The sequence below is a fragment of the Ovis aries genome, chromosome 3 (assembly GCF_016772045.2).
Source record: "Ovis aries strain OAR_USU_Benz2616 breed Rambouillet chromosome 3, ARS-UI_Ramb_v3.0, whole genome shotgun sequence".
Taxonomy (NCBI): Eukaryota; Metazoa; Chordata; class Mammalia; order Artiodactyla; family Bovidae; genus Ovis; species Ovis aries.
The window spans coordinates 171,115,624-171,128,224 of NC_056056.1; the positions used below are offsets into that span (position 1 = coordinate 171,115,624).

Here is a 12,601-nt window from a genome sequence, read left to right on the forward strand (position 1 = left end):
ATCATTTTGGCTTTTCATACTGTTCATGGGGTTCTCAAGGCAAGAATAGTGAAGTGGCTTGCCATTCCCTTCTCCATTGGACCACATTCTGTCAGACCTCTCCACCATGACCCACCCGTCTTGGGTTGCCCCGCAGGCATGGCTTGGTTTCATTGAGTTAGACAAGGCTGTGGCCCTAGTGTGATTAGATTGACTAGTTTTCTGTGAGTATGGTTTCAGTGTGTCTGCCCTCTGATGCCCTCTGGCAACACCTACCATCTTACTTGGGTTTCTCTTACCTTGGGCGTGGGGTATCTCTTCACGCCTGCTCCAGCAAAGCACAGCTGCTGCTCCTTACCTTGGACCAGGAGTATCTGCTTACCACCTCCGTTCCTGACCTTCAACGTGGGATAGCTCCTCTAGGCCCTCCTGTACCTGCTCAGCCACCTGTCCTCCGGTTGCTCCTCCTGGCCACCGGCCCTGGCCTCAGGCTTGGGTGGCTCCTCCCAGCTGCCGCCCCTGGCCTCAGGCGCAAGGTGGCTTCTCCTGGCTGCCCCTGACCTCGGGCTCGGGGTGGCTCCTCCCGGCCGTTCCTGCTCTGTCGCAGCCTGGCACTCTGGGCCGCTGTCCCTGACTTTGGACGTGGGGTAGCTCTCAGCTGCGCTTAGTGTGGTGGCCCGCTGCCGCCGCCTGTGCTTAGTCCTAATCTATAGTCCTTAGTCCTATAGACTAGATGAAATGAGGCAAAATTGGTTTCCAATTTATACTCCCACCAACAGAATGAGTTTCCATTGTTCAATGTACTCATCATCAGCTGGTATAGTCAGATTTCTTAATTTTGCCATTCTCAGAGGTGTAAAATGATATTTCTTTAGGCTCTTCTTTTGTATTTCTCCAATCACTCATAAGATTAAGCTCTTGTTATGCTTATGGTCCATTTGCATTTCCTTTATCCTAAAATATCTATTTGAGTTTCCTGCTCATTTTTCAATTGGATTATGTGTTTCTTATTGATTTGTAATTTTTATATATTGGGTGAGTGTTAATAAATATTTGTGACTGCTTTCTGTATCTTTTATCCTGAAGCCATAAAAAACCAAAAGTTTGAAGGTTTTATTTTTCTTTTTTAAGCCTTTATTCATATAGGATTTTTGTGCCTGACAGGTAGGATCCAATTACTTTGCTTCACTCCTCACTGTGGAAACCAATTTACTGAATAGTGCAGCCTTTCCCTTTAACAGCTACATCATCTGTCAAGTTTCCATCTGTCCTTGAGTCTGCTTCTCTAGCCCGTTCCACTGGATCAGTTTGCCTATCTCTGTGCCATCATTCCATCTTTATTAAAGTTTTGGCATCTAATAGGGCAAGTCACACCTAATCTTTTTCTTCAAGAGAATCCTGTATATTCTTGAACTTTGCTTTTCAAGCAAATTTTATAGTCAGTTTTCCAAGTTCCAGGAAAAAAAAAAACCAACTTCTTGGATTTTAACTGGAATGGCAATAAATCTATAGATAAATTTAGAGAGAACTGAATCTTTCTATTCTTGAATTTAGCATATTTTCCATTTATTTATAACATCTTAATATAATTCAATTAAGTTAATTTTTTTTCTCTGTGCAGTTTTCACTTTTATTGAATTTTTTATAAATAACTTATTTGTCTCTATTTTGCTCTAATTGTTCAGTTGCTCAGTCGTGTCTGACTCTTAGCGACCCCATGGACTGCAGCCTGCCAAGCTTCCCTGTTTTTTTACCATCTTCCAGAGCTTGCTCAAACTCATGTCCATTGAGTCAGTGATGCCATCCGACCATCTCGTCCTCTGTTGTCCCCTTCTCCTCCTGCCTTCAGTATTTCCCAGCATCTAATATTGAATTGATTTCTGATATGGGTCTTATTTCTTTTAAAATCTGCATTTTTAAAAGTTTATTTGTCTGTTTATACACAACATTGTTCCAGAAAGGGATTAAGGTGGCTTAAAAGACTCTATAAAATACAAGAAGGAATTAGTAATAGAAGAACCAGGAATGAAGCATATGCAAAATGCATATACAATCTTACTCCTTTACTCTGGGTGAACCGACCACAGATTTGGCTCTAAGGTTTTTAGCAGGCAGTCAGAAAAAGAAACTTAATTACATCATTTGCAGTATCCAAAAAACAAAAACAAATCAATTACTCATGCAAAGCAGTGTTATTCCTAATATTAAGACAGAAAAATTTCTCGAGAGGCTTTATAAAGAGGTCAGTGAATGATGTAATTAATAATCAGTGTTCTCAGTAGCAACCTAATGGGAGACCAAAATTTAATTTCATAGGGTTCCTTCTTCAATACAGGCTGATGGCATCACATCACATCAACTTTTTCTTTTTTCTTCAGGGAAAGCAATTTTATCATGACTCCATAGGAGTCTTGAAACTCTAAAATTCTATTCAACACTTTCTGAATAGTTGTGTTTATTCTTCTTGGCAGAGCAAACATAGTTTATCAGATGCAGGCACGGTATGAATCATTTCTTTACACAATTGAGAGAATTAGACTACAAATCATTCGTGCTATTCGGATACTTATGGTTTTTTCTTAACAGCCAAGCATTCCGCCCGCCCCCCCCTGCCCCGCCCCCTTCTGCAAAAGGAACCTTTCGTGTTTCCATTTGGTGCCATGGCTTGCGTGAAGGTTTCAGAGTGGTTAAAAAGTTGCCTCCTGGCTGGAGGCAGCGGCTCTGGCAGAAATCTCGGGACCAGGGAAAGCAGAGGGGTCCAGCCAAGGCCACCAGATTCCGGAGATGCCTAGTCGCGCTGGCAGGAGAGCCTTGGAAAGAGATACTCGCCCAGCCCGGCCTGGGGGGGGCCAGCCTGCACAGGTTGGTCAAGTGGACGCCCATCTTGACACGCTTCTTGACGAGCTCCTCCTCCAGGAAGTGGTGCTCCAGGAACTCGGAGAGCTGGGCATCTGCGTTCGCAGAACCCAGGACGTGTAGATCCTAGAGTCAGCCTGGTTTGGGCTCTTCTCGGGGGCCGTGGCGGCCTCCGTGGCTTCCAGGGCGGTGCTCCACTCCTCTGGGGCCAGCACCTGCCGGTCCTGGATCAGGGCGCGGCCACCCCACTGCTTCCGCGCCTTAAGGAAAAGCTCAGCACCCTTGCACTTCTCTTCGGCCAACGTCCAGAGGAAGCGGCCCACACCTTCCAGAGCCACTTCGTTGCCTTCGAAGTAGAAGCTCCAAGAGGCAGGTGGAGGAGGCCCAGAGGTGTGGCTGATGGCGGCCTCCTCCTTGGAAGAATTGCGCCGGGTCTGGGTGCTCACAGTTAGTTAGCAGTGAGGACTTCTCTCCACTGTACGCTGTGAGGCTGGTCCTGGAAGCAGGGGATATGGGGCTTATTTTTCTATCCAGCATCTTGCTAACCACCTGTGTTACTTTTAATGATTTGTCTGTAGAGTCGGGGCTCATATCTGTGAATGGTGACTTTTTTGTTTCTTTCTAGTTCTTAAGCTTTTTTTTTTTTCTCTCTCACTTTCTGCTTGTATTGATTAGGCTCTTCAGTAGAAAGATGAATAAAAGTATCACTATTAGACACCCTTTCTAATTTTAAAGGGCATGTTTCTAAAGTTTCTATTAACAATGATGCTACCAAAACCTACGTTAAATCCGTTTCACCTGCCATCACTAATCAAAGTCATTTTGAGACTCGAAGGTCTTCTTGGCTACACTTATCCCAAACAGTAAGGTGTCTGCCCAAGTTGTTTTCAGGAATTTGGAGTCAGCTGGTATAGTTTGAGCTGAGCTGGATAAGTCTGGACCACTGACGCGTCAACTAGGCATTCAAGAGTGGTTGCTTGGTGACATTTTTGACATCAGAGGAGTGAAAACTCTACCCTTAAAACTTGCAGAGGCCTGTAGCCTAGTTAACAGATGCTCAGAATGGCAGATTCTATACCTCTTTCCAGTCATCTTTCTCCACACTCCCCATGCCTTGGACCGCCCTGTGTTTGTATTCTTTGTCCCGTAAATAACTGAGCTCCTTGCCTTGGGGAGGCAGAGCTGAGACTGGTTTTCCTGTCTTGTAGCTTGGCCATCTTGTGTATAAATTCTCTCTTGGCTGCAGACCTCGGCATCTCAGTGTTTTGTCCTGCTGGACTTCAGGCAAGACAAACCTTGTTCAGTAACAGTACTGTTTGTGTGACTTTGGTATTTGCCCTTTTTGAAAGCTTAGTTTTATTTTCAGTTGCTAAGAGCTTTCTTGCTTGTCTATCACTTTGTTTTTTAAAATCATGAGTAAGTGTTGGATTTTATTAAATTATTTTTCTATATCTATTAAAATGATCTTTTTAATTGGTAATGTGATGAACAAAATGTATATATAATTTTCTAAGGTTAAACCAAATTTACATTCCTGTGATAAACCCAAGTTGATCACAAGGTGCTAACTTTTTTAAGCACATTACTATATTTGGGTTGTTCAGTGTTTTGTGTACATTTTCATGACTAAGGTTGGCTTGTGGTTTTCTCTTGTCCATGCTTCTGCTCAGTCGTGTCTGACTCTGTGACCCTTTAGACTGTAGCTTGCCAGTCTCCTCTGTCCATGGGATTTTCCAGGCAAGAATACTGGAGTGGGTTGCTATTTCCTCCTCCAGGGGATCTCCCCTACCCAGGGATCAAATCCACATCTCCTATGTTTCCTGCATTGCAGGCAGATTCTTTACCACTGAGCCATCCGGGAAGTTTGTAATTAAGACTATGCACAAAGCTTGCTGCCTCTTCAGGTCTTTGCTTAAATGTCACTGTTCATCTTAATAAGGCCTCTCTGCCCCCATTTTTCGGAGAAGGCAATGGCACGCCACTCCAGTACTCTTGCTGGGAAAATCCCATGGACGGAGGAGCCTGGTAGGCTGCAGCCCATGGGGTCGCTAAGAGTTGGACACGACTGAGTGACTTCACTTTCACTTTTCACTTTCCTGCATTGGAGAAGGAAATGGCAGACCACTCCAGTGTTCTTGCCTGGAGAATCCCAGGGACGGGGGAGCCTGGTGGGCTGCCGTCTGTGGGGTTGCACAGAGTCGGACACGACCGAAGTGACTTAGCAGCAGCAGCCCCCATTTTTAGATACTGTAATTGTAAACTCTACACTGTAATTCCTCTTCTCTCCCTAGACCTCTTTCCCAGGTACTTTTGTTAGGCACTTACCTCTTTTTAATGTAATAGTATATAGTTTAATAATTTACTAATTCTTGGCATCTAGTCCCATCACTTCATGGCAAATAGATGAGGAAACAGTGGAAACAGTGGCTGACTTTATTTTGGGGGCTCCAAAATCACTGCAGATGGTGATTGCAGCCATGAAATTAAAAGACGCTTACTCCTTGGAAGGAAAGTTATGACCAACCTAGACAGTATATTGGGAGAAGGCAATGGCACCCCACTCCAGTACTCTTGCCTGGAAAATCCCATGGATGGAGGAGCCTGGTGGGGTGCAGTCCATGGGGTCTCGAAGAGTCGGACACGACTGAGCGACTTCCCTTTCACTTTTCACGCGTTGGAGAAGGAAATGGCAGACCACTCCAGTGTTCTTGCCTGGAGAATCCTAGGGACAGGGGAGCCTGGTGGGCTGCCGTCTATGGGCTCACACAGAGTCGGACACGACTAAAGTGACTTAGCAGCAGCAGCAGACAGTATATTAAAAAGCAGAGGCATTACTTTGTCAACAAAGGTCCATCTAGTCAAGGCTATGGTTTTTCCAGTGGTCAGGTATGGATGTGAGTTGGACTATAAAAAAGCTGAGTGCCGAAGAATTGATGCTTTTGAACTGTGGTATTGGAGAAGACTCTTGAGAGTCCCTTGGACTGCAAGGAGATCCAACCAGTCCATCCTAAAGGAGATCAGTCCTGAGTGTTCACTGGGAGGACTGATGTTGAAGCTGAAACTACGATACTTTGGCCACCTAATGCGAAGAGCTGACTCATTTGAAAAGACCCTGATGCTGGGAAAGATTGAGGGCAGGAGGAGAAGGGGATGACAGAGAATGAGATGGCTTGGTGGCATCCCCAACTCAATGGACATGGGTTTGGGTGAACTCCGGGAGTGGTGATGGACAGGGAGGACTGGCGTGCTGAAGTCCATGGGCTCACCAAGAGGTGGACACAACTGAGCGACTGAACTGAACTCCCATTAGAATATAAATTCCAAAGGACCAACAGAATTGTCTATAGTGTGAGGAAGAGATCTAATTTCATCTTTTTGCAGATGCCTATCCAGTTATCCCAAAATCATTGACTAAAAAGTCAATCTTTGTCCCCAGTGACTAGTAACACTTCCTTTATGAAACACACTAGATTTCCATAGAGTTGGGTCTATTTCTGGATATTTTGTTACTGGTTTATTTGTTCATGTATCAGTACCACACTGGATTATACAAACTTATGAGTTTATTTTAGTATCTTTTAGGCTACTTTCTTCCCCTCAGAGCTATTCTTTTTCAGGGTTTTTTTCTAACTAGTATTGGGTTATTTTAAAAACATGAATTTTAGCATCATCTTGTCTCTCTCCAAAAGAGAGGGGAAACCAGATATTTTATTGGGATTGCATTAAAATTTGTAAATTAAGGAAAAATGACATTTTGGTGATGTTGAAATGTCCTAAGAAGGAAAGGGATGTCTTTCCATTAGTTCAAGTTTGCTTTTGCATCTTGGCGAAGCATTTACAGTGTTTTGAATATAGATTTTGAATGTTTCTTATTTAGGTTATTCCTAAATATTTCATCATTTTTGTAGCTAGTATAACTCAGGTTTGTTTCCATTTCCATTATATCTTCTAACTTGTAATCATTTGTGTGTATGAAGACTTGAGGTTTTTTATGTTTTAATTCTTAATTTTTATTGGAGTATAGTTGCTTTACAGTGTGTTAGTTTCTGCTGTGCAGCAATCTATATTATTTTTTGTTTTATTTCTTTTTTTGAAAACTTTTGAGTTTCGTGTGTTACTTTCATGTCCTGCTACCTTATAAAATTAATGTTTGAGTTTATTCACTGAGTCTCTAGAGTTCTCCAGATGTATTTTCATGTCATCTTTAAATAGAGATAATTTTACTTCTTTCTGATTCCTATGTCTCTGTTTTCTCATCTAAATTTCACTGGCTAAAGCCTTCTGTACAATGTTAAATAGTAGTGAAGGTGGTGGTCAATTTTTCTTAGTTGTTTAACTTAGTAGGAATACCTCAGGCATTTCTCCATTATTTTTTTTAAATTTTAATTTCTTTTAACACCAAAAACATTTCTTACTGGGGTATAGCCGATTAACAATGTTATGGTAGTTTCAGGTGAACAATGAAGGGACTCAGTCATATGATGACTTTATGGTTGAATGTTTTAAATGATTATTAGATTTCTTTCAAAAGTTTTTTTTAAACATCCATAGAGATAATAATACATTTTTTCCCTTATACCATTATTTTGGTAAACTATATTAAAATGTTAATATTAATCTATCTTTGCATTTCTGGAATGAATTCTAGTTGGCTATAGTGTATTATTTTCTTGTAGTACTGGAGTTCAGAATTTTTGCATTAACATTTATAAGGGATGAAAGTGAAAGTCTCTCAATCATGTCCGACTCTTTGCAACCCCATGGACAATACAGACTATTGTATTCTGCAGGCCAGAATACTGGAGTGGGTAGCCTTCCCCTTCTCCAGCAAGTCTTCCTGACCCAGGAATCGAACCGGGGTCTCCTGCATCGCAGGTGGATTCTTTACCAACTGAGCTATCCGGGAAGCCCAATGGCCTGTAATTGTCTTTTATGTTTGCCCTTAACAAGTTTTGATAATAATGTTATACTTGCTTTATAAAAAGAATTTTAAATTTTTGTTTTTCATTTTCTATGCTCTGAAACAACTTATTAGTATTGGAACTCTTTGGTGCCAAATGTTTGAAATTCTTTTGTGAAACTTTGTGAACCTGATGATATCATGTATATAATGACTCAAAAAAAATTATTTCTTTTGTAACAGTACTGGGCAAGTGAACAGGTCCTTGGGGCAGTTTCCATAGCACCACAGTTCCAATGTAGTCAGTCAGGGGCCCATGCTGGTGGAAACTGCAGTGTTCAACATGTGAGTTACAAGTTTGCCCTGGCAGTGGTCGCCATCCCAGACATCTAGAAGGGGAAAAGAATATGGAGGTTGTTATGAGCGAGGCTTGGAAGTGGCACAGATTATTTCTGCTCACATTTTATCGGTTAGAGCTCAGTCACCTGGTCAACACCTAGCAGCTGGGAAGGCTGGCAAATGCTGCCAAGCTGAGGACCCAGGAAAGGACGAATGAGTATTTAGGTGAGTAGCAATCACTGCTTCCTATTCAGAGGAATTCCAAAAAGAATCTTAGAAGTTAAGTATAGTATTATTCAAGGAGAAACTCCATAAAAATATTTTAAGATGTGACATGAAAATCTAAGACAAAATTAAATTTGGCTCTGCCACTTATTTGGAGGAAATGGCAACCACACTCCAGTATTCTTGCCTGGAGAATCCCATGGACAGAGGAGCATGGCAGGCTACAGTCCATGGGGTCACAAGAGTTTGACACGACTTAGTGAATAAACCACTGCCACTTATCAACTGTGATACCATGGTCAAATGACTTTAAGCCTCCATTTATTTCTTCACTAACATAATGGCCGTAAGAATAGTATTTATCTCATAGAATTTTTTATTTTAAAAAGTGAAGTAGGGGGACTTTCCTACTGGTCCAGTGGTTAAGATTCCATGCTTCCGCTGTCTCTGGTCAGAGAAGCTCCACATGCCACAGGCTGCGGCAAAAAAAAAAGGGGGGGGGGAAATGATGCATAAAAAATCTTAGTAGGCACTCAGCATATAGCAAATAGTAGATATAAGATATCAACACTGATAATATAATGGGTACTTGAGTCTCTGGTATACTATTTCCTGAATATCAAACACCAACACGGGAAATATTTAACATAAAAAATAAAATTTTTATTTAAAAAATTCGAATATTTTATCAACAAATGGAGATTTCTTTTAGATGTAAAATATAACAGTTCTTTCAATATCAGTTACTTAGATTATATAGAATGTCACAAGGAATTTCAGTCTTTGAGGAAGTATTTCTCAAAAAAGATCGAGAAGTTGGCAGCTATTTAATGAAAAGGAAAATTGCATGCATAGTCTGGTTTGGAAGAACCCTATGGTAGTCACCCTGCTCTCACAGTCTTAAAACTAGTCTCACACACGTTGTCCCATCCAGTTCCACCTATGATTGGCAAGTTTATGTTGATTTGTATTAAGTTTAGTGAACTGACTCTTTGCACATCAAACAGAACAGCTTCCTAGATATCCCTTTAACTGGAGAGTCCTTCTCCTCTAAGGCCCCCTAGGAGAGCTTCAGGACAGCTGCCAGGCCCCTCCCACTGTGTCTCTTCCTTGCTCGCCTTCCCACTGTACCTCAGGTATTCCGTTTCCCCATTACCCTGGTTCTTCCCTTTCCAGTCCTTCTATCACTTACTTTCATAAACAACATAACTTTCTCATGCTTTTGCTGCATCCCCCCCATAACTGCACTCACCAAAACAAAGGAGCCTCCTAAGAAGGTTTGAAAAGGACAAGATTATATATAACTAGTTGATATTTTTGCAATCACAGTTTAAAAGAAAGCTTAATTTGGAAAATTGAACTTGGCAGACATTCCAGTCAGCCTTGATAATCGGCCTCTTGGTCACCCCTGTTCATTCACTGAGTACTATGACAACTGGCACAGTCTTCTCAGCTTGACTCTTTCCCTCTTCCTTTAGCCTCTGAGTTCTTTAAATGGCCCCCTACCCCTGCACTCCGCGCAGAGTCCTCCAACTCCTATGGATGCACCTGAAGCAGTTCCACCTTCAAAATTCCTTTCAGATATCCTGCTGCTGCTGCTTAGTCGCGTCAGTCGTGTCCGACTCTGTGTGACGCCATAGACAGCAACCCACCAGGCTCCCCCGTCCCTGGGATTCTCCAGGCAAGAACACTGGAGTGGGTTGCCATTTTGTTCTCCAATGCATGAAAGTGAAAAGTGAAAGGGAAGTTGCTCAGTCGTGTCCGACTCTTCGCGACCCCATGGACTGCAGCCTACCAGGCTCCTCCGTCCATGGGATTTTCCAGGCAAGAGTACTGGAGTGGGGTGCCATCGCCTTCTCCTCTTCAGATATCCTACCCTCAGACCAATTCCTCCTACCTTGCCAGCTCATTCAGTTTCATCTGTTCCCACTGTAACCATTTGCCAGATTCACCAGAACTTCCCATCCTTTACCTTTTTACTTTTCCTCTCTTCATGTCGTAGATTCAGAGTCCATCATTTCACTCAGTGTCTTGCTAATAACTACCTCTGTTGCCACTGCATTTGTCCGGCAAAGTGTTGCTTCTGTAGAAATTCAGTTATCTTTTCTCTGTGCATACCCTCAGCTTGGGCATCTCAGAATAAACTTACTCAATGGGGCAAATGTGTAACATATAAATTTACGAGTCCTAGCTTCACCTGAGCCCTCAGCATTGCCCCCAGACTCTTCCATTTCCCTCTAGCTTATTCATTCTCTCCAGTAAGCCTTTTCTACCCTATTTCATGTTCAGCCCTGTCACCTCCCTTCATGCTTAGTATTTGATCCTCTTCATATTTTTTTCCTGAGGAAATAGTTCAGACTGAAACCTCCAAAACTCTTGCCACCCAGCTACAACCTCCCTGCATCTTGGCCATCCATTCTTCCTCTTAGACTTTTCTGTGATCTGGGACTTCCTTGATGGCTCAGGGGTGAAGAATCCACCTGCAATGCAGGAGACACAGGTGTTGTGGGTTCATTCCCTGGGTTAGGGAGACCCCCTGGAGGCAGAAATGGCACCCCACTCCAGTACTCTTGCCTGGAGAATCCCATGGACAGAGGAGCCTCGCAGCTACAGTCCATAGGGTTGCAAAGAGTCAGACATGACTGAAGCGACTTAGCATGCATGCCTGCCTGTGATCTGAATTTTATGGCATCTTGTCTTCCAAGAATCTAACTTTATCCATTATTTCTCTTTTTCTCAGCTCAGTCCCTCCTATTAACATTTGTTGTTGTTCAGTTGCTAAGTCATGTCTGACACTTTGTGACCCCACAGCCTATAGCACACCAGGCTCCTCTGTCCTCCATTATTTCCTGGAGTTTGCTCAGATTCATATCCATTGAGTTGGTAATGCTATCTAACCATTTCATCCTCTGCTGCCGCCTTCTCCTTTTGCCTTCAGTATTTCCCAGCATCAAGGTCTTTTCCAGTGAGCTGAATCTTCGTATCAGGTGGCCAAAGTATTGGAGCTTTAGCTTCAGCATCAGTCCTTCCAATGAATATTCAGGGTTGATTTTGGAATTGGCTGGTTTGATCGCCTTGCTGTCCAAGAGATTCTCAAGAGTCTTCTCCAGCACCACAGTTCAAAACCATCAGTTCTTTGGTTCTCAGCCACCAACTCTCACATCCGTACATGATTACTGGAAAAACCGTAGCATTGACTATATGGACCTTTGTTGGCAAAGTGATGTCTCTGCTTTTAATATGCTGTCTAGGTTTGTCATAGCTTTTCTTCCAAGAAGCAAATGTCTTTTTATTTCATGGCTGCAGTCACTGTCTGCAGTGATTTTGGAGCCCAAGAAAATAGTCTATCTCTGCTTCCATTTTTCCCCCATCTATTTGCCACGAAGTGATGGGACCGGATGCCCTGATCTTCATTTTTTCAATGTTGAGTTTCAAGTCAGCTTTTTCACTCTCCTCTTTCACCTTCACCAAGAGGCTCTTCAGTTCTTCTTAACATTTACAAATAGTCAAATCTCTCATCTTAAAAAATTCCTGAGCCTTATTTCCAAGCAAACTGCTGTGCTCCAATCTCTTTCTCTTATCTGTCAAAATTCTAGAAAGAATTATCTAAGCTTGATGCCTCAATTTCTTTTCCTCCCATGTGTGCTTTAAGCCACTTTAAGCCAACTTTGACCCCTCCTACTAATTTGAAAAGGTGTTCACTCAAATGACCTCCACGTTGCTGAATCCAGTGGGCATCCTCTGGTCCTCACTCACTTGACTGTTAACAATAGTCAAAGTAAACTTCACTCCTTTCTTCCCTTATGCTGTCTTTCTTTGATTTCCATAGTTATACATTCTCTTGTTACTCCTCTTTTGGAAACTTCTCAGGACGTTACTAACTCTTCCTCCTCTAATGGACCTTTAGATGTTGGAGTTCCCCAGGAATTGGTTCTACTTGTTTTTTTCCTCTCAGTTTGCACTATGCTAAATGTTTTCATATATACATATGAGTTCAAATACCAGTTTTTCAAAGTATGGTTCATAGGCCAACCTGTATCAGGAACACTTGCAGAAGACGAAGTGGGGCATGTGCTAGAGTGGGAGGAAAGAATGTTGAAGTTCAGATTCCCAGGCCCCATCCACAGGCTACTAAACTGTGTGGGCGGAGACTGGGAATCTGCATTTTAAATTCATTCTCCAGGTTATTACCATGCTAACTAAAGTTTGGAACCACTAATTTGATTTGTCACATTAACAAGGGCAGCTCAACATCTCCATCTGCTGACTTATTAAAACCATTACCTATTTTCTCAAATGTTA

The 12,601-nt window shown here is 42.4% G+C and overlaps 1 pseudogene; it reads right to left on the minus strand.

Moving 5' to 3' along the window:
- Nucleotides 1-2,517: 2,517 nt before the first annotated feature.
- On the minus strand, nucleotides 2,518-10,264 carry LOC101122099 (ferritin light chain-like; annotated as a pseudogene).
- Between the last annotated feature and the right edge of the window lie 2,337 nt (nucleotides 10,265-12,601).